This window comes from Cydia fagiglandana, chromosome 7 (genome assembly GCF_963556715.1).
Source record: "Cydia fagiglandana chromosome 7, ilCydFagi1.1, whole genome shotgun sequence".
Lineage (NCBI taxonomy): Eukaryota > Metazoa > Arthropoda > Insecta > Lepidoptera > Tortricidae > Cydia > Cydia fagiglandana.
Genome location: NC_085938.1, coordinates 9,991,302 through 10,002,135, shown reverse-complemented (window position 1 = coordinate 10,002,135; position 10,834 = coordinate 9,991,302). Strand labels below are relative to the sequence as shown.

The window sequence follows — 10,834 nt, the reverse complement described above, 5'->3', positions numbered from 1 at the left end:
TATCGGAATATAATCGTACTCGATTATTATTTTAAAACAATTTAAACGTTCCATTCACTAGCTCTCGCACTAATTTCGTAGTGATAGACCTATATGAGTCCGTGCAAAAGTTCATTACGAAACAGGGCAAAACTTCCACAATGCTCACCTGAAAAATCGGAATGTAGGTATATTTCCGCCGGCCGAATATTCGGCGCCCGAATACCGAATATTCGGCCTATGGTCAGGCCGTATATCCGGTATCCTGTATGCGGCCAAACAACTATCCGTTGCATCTGTAGTTCCGAATATGGTAAGTTATTTAATTAGCGTTTTATTTTTGTGTAAACGCTGTCATTAAACAGCTGTACCGATATTCGGAACCTAAGAACAATATTGAAGCATGTTTGTTATCGCCTGGTGGTGGGAAGACGCCAAACCAATGTGATTATACATATCCTATGATATACTTATTATGTGTATGTAATATAATTATATTATAAATGTAGTACACCCTTTATTGTAACACCAATGAGGAGAGAGATATTTAGTAAAGTATACAATTTGATAGGTACATTTTGTATAATTAACATAGGTATATATGCCATTAAATAAATAAATAAATACTAAAGGACAATTTTACACAGATTGACCTAGTCCCACAGTAAGCTCAATAAGGCTTGTGTTGTGGGTACTAGACGACGAAATATATAATATACACATATCTATAAACTAGACGGGCCCGCGGCTCCGCTCGCGTAAATGAAATATAGAGTTTATCTTATGTTTATTTAACTGCCGACATTACTATGTACATAATAATTAATAACACAGTCAGACAGGGTTGGATATATATGCAACCTTGCCAGGGTTTATAACTGTGATATCCCATTTCTTATTTAATTGTAGTCGTTACTTGGATGACTTAATTCGCAAATTTCTCAAAAAATGATGTGATTTGATGAATAAAAGGCAAGATTGTATCTTTTCATCTACGTAGGTATTTGTGACGTTCCACGGCAAAAGGTACTTTATGGCGGCTGCCGATTACGTCGCATAGCGCCGCAATAATATTGGAGCGATGCTATTATTAACGAATAATAGCGTAAGCGCCAACCACCATAAGGTACGTTTACCTGTGGGACGTCACATTTATAACAACTTGTTTCAACATAAAATTATTCTTTATTTTTATAAGCCTAGTTCCAAAACGTTCATTAGATTAATTTCCGCCTTAAGAATAATATGGACGATCACCGCCCATAAATCGATAATCGCCTTTTCATACAAACGTAGTCCCCATTTCCCTTTCTGGATATTAACATTACTTACTACGGCTACGGTGATGCAACGACCCAAAGTGAGTCCTGGCCTCCGACTCCAGATCACGCCATGTTTCTCGGTCTTGCGATAGCTCTCGCCAGTCAGCATGGCGGAGGTTGGGCAGGTCTAGAGCAACTACGTCGTTTCAGCGGTACCTAGGACGTCCATCGGCTGTCTCCCACTTCGTTGTCCCAAGTACGCTCTCGGCACGATCCTCTCCCATTCTCTTTGTGTCCGAGCCACGGAAGCTCAGCCGCTTTGGTCTCTCCAATACCCAAATATATCGGAACACATTTTTATTATTTCTATGGCAACAAAGTTATATTACGATATATTTGGCTACTTTAGCCGTCACTATCTATTTCATACTGACTGTACATTTGCTTTATGAATGTGTAGTCGCCATTAGATATATATCGTAGCCACCAAGGTCGCTCAAAAATATCTGAACATACATTTTGATTACATTATACATAATTTACATGGTTCAGATATTTGTGAATACCTCATCCGCTCCGATATATCTGATGGTGACTTTCAGCAAGAAGAAAAATCTTACCTGGTCGAGTCGTATCTTATTACGCGAGAAAACAATTCCCGAATTGATTATATCTCTAAAGTCATCCCTTGAACTGATGGACTTCATATTAACGTATCAACTTTTTATTTTTGGGCTTTCTCGGCAGCCCGTTCCCCGGACGAATGGCAATGGTTGCCGAAGCCATAAAAGTCATCTGAATAATATAACTCGAAAAGAAATTTAAAACAACGAAATGCAAATTATTAGTAATATGACAGAAGTCATTCGTATGGGGGCTACGAAGGTTGACATTGACAGCACTTTTTATTTTACTTCGAGTAAAAAAAGCCGAAATCACTGCATACCAACATAACAAACATAATTTTGGTTATTTGAAGATCGAAACGAAACCAACAGAGTTTCCGAAAATGGCCGATAGTCGTAAAATGAAGAATGTTATGAAAATTTCTTTTGCTTATTGTAAGTTAAATACGCATCGAAAGCGATAGTTTTTATGCTCTAGTTATATTCTCATATTTAGATAATAGATTAGAACAGCTTTTTCTTATCATACGTGCGTCTTATTCGTGAAACGTGTCAAAAACTTTTTTAGAAATTTGTAAGGTGCCATCTCTCTTCTTCCCTCGTTTTTTATCCCGTTCTGGTTTTTCGATTTTATATATATGATTTGCATTTGTGACCACCTGACGAAGCCTGCGTTGTGGATATCCTACCTAAAAATTTGATCATATTTTTATAGATGTTAAATAAAGACTTAGATAAAAAATTATATATATGTGAAGTGTAATTAAATCCAAAATAACAACTACATGCAAAAGTTCTTTTCCTTAATCTTTTAAGCTATAGGTAAGTAAGTACCTGCTAAATTATTTATTTAAGTACCTACCTACATTTTTACCAATATTTTATTCAAAATCAAACATCTAGTTGAAAAGAAATAAGTAGGTAGATAAAGAGTGAAATATTTCACGATTTCGTATGTCATTCTTGCGCAGAGCCATGCTAATCTCTCTCTGTTTCTAGTCAAATTTAAGTATATGAATTATGAATTGCCGAAGTACTAACCCACAATGGGATGTAGGTTTGTTCGTTACCTTGTATCTCTTTTTATCAGCACTTTTATTACTAAAAGTTTATTTGTGACGTCCCGCAATAAAGGTACCTTATGGCGGCTGGCGCTTATCTTATGCCGCATAGCGTTGCAATAATATTGGAGCGGCGTTAATAATAGCGTAAGCGCCAATCGCCATAAGGTACCTTTATCCGCAGGATGTCACATTCTGCTATATTATACTAACCCTGAACGGGATAAAAAGACAAATTGCTGATAGATACTTAGACAGATGAAACCTCCTCGCCATATCATAGTCTACCTTAATACGTAGGTTCTACGTAACGCGTATTAACTAGCCGTACCATTCGTATTCGAAAACACAAATCACTTGAAAACTGAAGGGTATGCCATTCACCATTTAAGTATTCAAATTTCAAACCTTATTATACACACAGAAAGATTTAAACTAACAAGACTCAGAAGAGACTTCATGTAGTATGTAATGGTAACACGTGCACGCTTTACTAACTCGATGTGTTTTTAAAGATATGTACTTCAGTATTTTCATTGGCATAGCCACGGTGCACGCAGGCAGCCTTTGAAAACACTTTCACGTCATATCATGGCATAAGCCGTTAGAAACTGTTTTTCACCACACCAGCTCGGAAAGGCTTACTTTGCACTTCAAAAACTAAGAGCAAACTTACATTTTAATCACAAGTGAGGCAAAGTAATCAAATGCAAATTTTGAGTTGTTTTGTTATGTTTGCTGGTAGAATTGACTTTTAAATCATGATTTTGGATGATAAATATTTAATAACATTCATTTGTATTTGATTATTACATTTAATATTTGCTTCAGGTTGATGTAGTGAAAGATTTTGTGTTTCAATTGGGGCAAATTTTGTTTAACCCTCGTGCTTTGAAACCCTCGCAACGCTCAAGATTCCATGTTTCGAATATTGATACTCGCAATATTAGCGCGAGCGGTTAAACAATAACTTTGCCCCCTTGTAAAATAAATAACTATTTCAATATAGTCAGCTAAACTGAGGTACAAATTCAAAAACTCACCAGTAATTTAGCTTCACGACCTTCTAGATGGAAAAACAGCAAGCCAATGACTTGAAAATTTGCCTTGAATAACTGACAAAGCAACCTGCCTGTGTGGTGGGAGTGTAGGAGCGAGGGACGTATATGCTAGAAAGGAGCAATACGACCTACGACAGTGTTGCCACTCTCAATTTGAGATGCAATGGATAGTTGTTTGGTCGGATACCGGGTATTCGGCCTGACCATCGGCCGGCGGAACAATACCTACATTTCGGTTTTTAGGTGCGCATTGTGCAGGTTTTAACCTGTTTCGTGGTGAACGTTGGCGCGGACTCATTTCTATGTTCGAAATGAGTAGGTACCTACGCGTGCAAGTGAGTGGATGTGGATTTTTAAATTGTTTTGAAATAATAAACGAGTAAGTACAATATGACCGTGACTGTTTCTTAAATCCAATTTGTTTACTCTGAAATCTAGCAAAGTTAATATCCGGTATTCGGCCGGATAGTGGGTCACTAATGTCACTATCCGGTGCATCTCTACTCTCAATATTATTCTGAGGTTCCAAATATCGGTACAGTTGTTTAATTGTTGCTTAATTTGGAGATTGACCCCAATTTCATTTCTGATCAAATCGGTCGATTTAATCATCCCGTCTGGACTCCACTTAACAGCCGTAACACATTAGCGCGCGCGCGTAACACGGTGCGCCAAACCATAGCCTGATGTCATGTAGGTATGTACTTAGTCCAAAATTATGTTATTTATATGCAATATATGCATTGAACGTTAAATCTGAACCAATTCGATTACTATTCTATAGTGAATCAGCAAGACTTGAAAAAGCGCGGCAAATTTAAAACATGTATGTAAAAACCATTATAGGTTTCAATAGCCCTCATAGACCTGACTTTTATCTCGATATCGTAATTTTCTAGCGACAAACCCATTATCTATACAAAACTGTCGCAAAAATGTTATCGCTTGTATATCGTGGTACAGGATAGGATGGAGCCATAGACTTACTACTTGCTTGCAGGTATCGTAATCAAACAAAGTGCTTGCTAAGTAGCTAAATACGCGCAATGTATTTTTATGTCAAAAATAATGTATTTATTTAATGTTAATTTAGTATGAATTATATAGTAAATATATGTATATTGTTTTATCCACAAATATGAACAATTGTAGTTAATTTACAAAACATAATTTATACGGCCACAAATAAAATATTAAATGCTTCTAAAGTCTGTTTGATTATTTCTACATTGGAAACGAAGTCATTTCAAATTATAAAATCATTAACTGAACACCTTATTGCTACCTGCATTCACCGCTCGCCGCTCAGCTACCCCCTGACGAATACCACGGCCTTACGTTTTATGACAGGACTCTGAGTCAGGGGAGTGGCACACTTGGACCGCCATTTTAGTCAGTCATTCCATGTTCGGGTGCGCTTGCGTTCAGTCGAGTTTTGGAATATTACTGCAAATTTTTGTTGTTTGTTATTATGGTTTGTTGGTTATGGTGTCGACTTTTATTGCCCTAGTCGCCAAAATAAATGATGTTACTTAGTGAAATTTTAACCGACACCACACGGTAAAAATAAGTTTAACAATAGTTACTTAGTTAAAAATCGAGTAAAAACGGTATTTCTAATACTTAACTTATATTTTTTGCTATTCAATTAAAGAGTACTAACAAAATCCTAACTCAATTAATTAGTGCAAATATTTTAAGGTTTGCGATTCCTGCTCGGCCTTGCGTCGTAAGGTGCCCGGTACCACTGTATTGCAGCAATAACTAGAAATGCTTACTTTGGGGAACATTAGCAACTGTCGTTTTTGATAATTACATTTTAGTGGTGAGGGGTGGTACTTAAATGACCGCTATTGAAACCTTAAATGGTTTAAACTTATAGGCGCGAAGATTTGAAATCCCTAAGAAAATTTTAATTTCGCGTCTTTTTCTGCTATCAAATTATGTGTGTTTCGGTATAATAGCCCAATATAATTGGCCTATTATTGTATTAAATTTAACACGCACGCAAAGACGGAAAGCCTGCAATTATATAAAATTTACTTTCTTATTTACAGCACTCTTGCCCAGATTAAAGCTGATAAGTAGTTCGAATCTAGTCTCCCATATTTTTTAATTTCACTGGTACATATGTCTTGACCGAGTAAATAGTAAATATACTAAATACTTTTTTAAATATTCGCGCTCGGGGCGGGGGGAAGTTTCATCGTTCCGCCGCCCGCTCCATGCAACGACCAATCGCGTTAGCTCGCTGGCTCGTGCGCGGCAATTTTAAAGCAACGATAACGTTTTTGATGGTTTTTTGTGTTATGAATCATATTTCAAGCCGATTTTTACAGTATTCGACGATCGAGAACTCATAACGAAAATCCCATATGATATTGATCTATTACCATTTTTAACCAGGAAATTAAAGCACAACCCCATAAAACCCACCATACGGTATTATTTAGTGTACGATTAAATTGCAACGCTTGTACTTATTATAATTTGGAAATAATTAGAGAAAAAATAGCCTATTACCATTTTTGAGGACGGAAATATACTGAATTTAATAATAACCGTAGGTTACTTACTTTAAATGTAGGATACATAATTATTTTTTGTGTGATTCATGCTTAATGTTATAAATCAAATATTTCTCTATGAGTATTAATTTAAAAAAAATTATTAATATTTTTTACTAATTTTCTGTGATTTTTTATATTTTTACATTTTTTTTAAAATACCTAAATGTAATATATTTATTTGGATTATGTGTCGACGTAATCACTAGATTTATTGTCTGTCCCATACACCGAATAGTTCAGCTATTACTAATTATTTCCATTCCGCCATACTAGCCGACCGTACCTTTCTTGGGCTACTGAGCAACTTTTGCTATGCGAGCAACCCCGAAAACGCGAAAAAAAATTTGCTAACATTATATAAGTACATAAAATATGCTTATTCACGAAACATTTACCTACTCTCAACTATGAGTTCCTAGTATTTTACTTCAACATCTGTGTGACAATAACGAGTAATCGGCAATCAAACTTATGCTGGCCCGAGTCAAGGGTTATTTATTATTGTTGTCTACCACAGTTAGTAAAACAAATTTAGTAGATTCATGCGTGATATACCGCTTTTTACCTACATATCGTAGCAGCGTGAAATCGGCGCATTTTCCGCCTCTGCCGCTATCCGGGTTAATAGCGACATGTGGGGGAGAAACTGAAACTAATCAGAGCTATTTTCCAATACTAGCACGGAGCTTCAAGGTCATATGGTAAGTTTTAGCATGTGTTTCACTTTCTTCTTTATGGTGTGTGTTAAGTATATACGGCTAGATTCTAACTTTAAGATTTATCGCAATAATTCCTACGTTTCCCGTTAGTGGCCCCGGCATAAGCCCCCATCCGCACGGGATCTTTTTCAACGCGCGTTAATAAAGCGTTTGAATGACACAAATTGATAACCATGGATGTATTCACACGACAGCGGTGGCGCTTTTTATCAGGCGTTGTTGGATTATCGACTTCGTTCGTCGTTGTCGTCGTTAAATCGAATTTAGAGTGCGGACAGATTCAAGCGTTTTTTTAACGCGCGTTGAAAAAGCTCCCGTGCGAGTGGGGGCTAAGGATTGGATAGGACGACGCGCGTGCCTCATGCCAGCCACCTACAGAAATAATAACGTCAGCTTTGGAGCCACCATTTCCCACCCTATTCAGTGGTGGTAGGCATCCGGACCATTTTGTATTTGACTGTGTCAACTCTGGTGGGTTATTCTTCAACTTCTTTATATTATAAGAGCTGTGCTCTTGTCGCTGGAGCAATCTCCAACTCGTCCGGGTCTCTGCCCACTCCTTAACCTTCTGGTATGACAAGACCCGAATCTTTTCTTTCATTTGGTTATACTTGTGCAAAATTAATTACAACAGTTATGCGGGGTTTAAAGAATTAATACCTACACCGTCAATACTAATCGTCTAATCGATCTATCGATTGGCCCATTGTTAGAACGGAAATAGCTAGAAAGTAACTAATAGCTAATGTGTAATACAGTCAGCAGCAGATATACCTGAGCGGGCAAGGTGTCCAAGAAAACATATACACTTCAGTCGTCACAAAAATAAGGACATCTAAGATGTCATTTTCACGTAGGCTTTCAGTTCGTCACAAATACCTTAACTTCTGAGTTTTTCTTTAATACATACACCCTTATTTAATCACAATGACAATAACGGTTAAAAAGTCAGTGGTAACTAAGCAATCAAATTCAAGCTGCTGTCATTAATACCTACACGCACTGCCAATCACGTACGTCAGCAGCCAGGGTGCCACCAGTTGCTAAGCAGTTGTTATTTCAATGGTAACTAAGCATCAACATTTTATCTGTTTAACTTTAAAATAAATACTGTAGCACTACGAATTGACACCTCCTTTCTTAAAGAAGTATTTTATCGTTAAGTGTCAAACTTATTCAATAAATAAGTAGGTTCTACTAGAATGATCGGTTTTTTTATTTTAACTGTCATATGCGGCTGTTCTTCCAAACCGTTGATCATATTATATACCTATGTTAATATATTTATTTAGCCCACTTATTGTACTAAAATATACTATACAGGGTAGCCCATTTAGATCGGCCAGTATGGGAAAATCTGATACTATAAGATATACACCGATCTCTTCTTAGGAATCATGTCATCGATTTTAGTAACACGAAAAACTGCATTCATACATTAAAAAAAATGTGTACTCAGCTCGGGAATCGAACCCCGAACGTTTTGAAAAATAAAACTAAGACTATTTCTATTTAGATATCGATTGTGTAGGTCTTAAGCAATAAATGTTACTATGAAACATGATGTCTGAAATTAATAAAATGCATTGTTTTCATATCCTTTAATTTAATTTAGTCAGTTTTCGAAGAGACCAGCATTTTTAGGGTTCCGTACCCAAAGGGTAAAACGGGACCCTATTACTAAGACTCTGTTGTCCGTCCGTCTGTCCATCCATCCGTCCGTCCGTCCGTCTGTCACCAGGCTGTATCTCAGGAACCGTGATAGCTAGACAGTTGAAATTCTCACAAATTATGTATTTCTGTTGCCGCTATAATAAGTAACAAGAAATACTAAAAACAGAATAAAATAAAGACTTAAGTGGGGCTCCCATACAACAAACGTGATTTTTGAGTAGTAAATATCAAATGGCATTCCGCACAGGAGTAATCTAAGTAACGCCCACTGCGGGTTCAAACATACAACGTCCTGATAGAAAGTCGTACATACCTACGCTACATGTGACATTATCTTCAAAAATTATATAAACTACTGCGAAATTAACATAAAACCAGAAGACACAATTTAATAATAAAAATAAGATAAAGATAAGATAAAAAATAGTTTATTCAAGTAGGCATATTACAATGCGCTTATGAACGTCAAATAAACCTTTACCGGCTCCAACCGTACACCTCTGCCCCGAGAAGATTTAAATCCCCCCTCAATTGGAGGAGGGTATCCCAATATGGGACCGGCAACAAACTCGGCGGGACACATCTTTTCAAAACATTATTACATCTTATAATTAACATGCATTACGAGTAATTAAGAAAAATACAATTTAAATTACTATAGAATTCATGCAATTATACTCAGTGAGTACATAACTTTATAGAATTTGATATAAAAAATAAACATATATGTACATGAAATCACAAATACGTAGCTCTTTCAGAAAACATATCAAATCTTACAAAAGGAAAAGAAATTAAAATCAATAAAAGAAATGAGAATACATATTACTTATATGAATCTGACTGATTGTTATGAGATGCTTTCATACAATTTGATGTGCTTTCTTACCTGAGCTGAGTCACCTTTAACTCTACACATAATACAATATTTTTAATTGCTACTTGTCGTTATTACAGTTTCTGGTTTGGACCATGCATGTTTGTCTGTCAAGTAGTCCTCGACTCTGTAATAAGCCTTCAACATCAATGATAAGCCTTCAACATCAATGATAGAAATGAAACCCAAAAAAAAAACAAGAAGTTGAATAATCTCTAGGTGCGTACGACTGAGATTTGAACTCGCGGTCTCTGCTTTGAAAAGCAAACGCCTGTTACTGAGACCACGACGTGCCTTGACAATTGGCTCTAAATTTGGCTTCAGTTAGCTTTTGCTATGTGTCATTCGTCTTGACGATTCTGTTAAAAGAAATAGTTTGCAGTAAGTTGACCGAGAGGCTCCTGTCAAATGGTTGAAGGGCAAAACGTGAGATAGATGTATGTGATGACAAGACTGTACTGCTTTCGATGATTGTCAAAACGCAAACCTGAAATTAGCATGGCTATCTTTTATTCAATATTCGACCATACTTGTATGCTTTAAAGTCTATTTTTCCATATTGTTCAGATATATTTGACACGTTGACCGCTTAGATACCATTGGTTTTTTGACAGCTAAGGTATCAATGACTTGTTGTAAGTGTAGAAATTAACGAATAGCGACTGTTAACATATTTGTGACACGTTGAGCGCTCACAAGTAAATACTACCATGACAGTCAACAACTTTTTGACAGTTTAAACGTTTACCTCTCTTTGAGCACCTGGAGTGTATAGCGACTTCTGCTGCTGACTGTACCTACATAGGATACACATAATACGTCGTGTTATGATATCTCGTTACCGTTATCTCGCGTCGAGATGTGTTGCTGGTCGAAATTAATTGTTTTCTTTGATTGGCCCCGATAACAATTACAATGTGTAGAAACCATTGACGTATATCTCAGGACAGGCCTTACGGGCAATAAGAATGGGGCCAGTGCAGCGTTGTGACACCGCTACAACGC

At 36.6% G+C, this 10,834-nt stretch overlaps 1 non-coding gene across 1 annotated transcript; it reads right to left on the bottom strand.

Annotated features, from left to right (window-relative positions):
• Positions 1-2,793: 2,793 nt before the first annotated feature.
• Positions 2,794-2,904, bottom strand: LOC134666383 (U6 spliceosomal RNA). Its single transcript, XR_010098500.1, has one exon. It is a non-coding gene; the product is annotated as a U6 spliceosomal RNA (small nuclear RNA).
• Between the last annotated feature and the right edge of the window lie 7,930 nt (positions 2,905-10,834).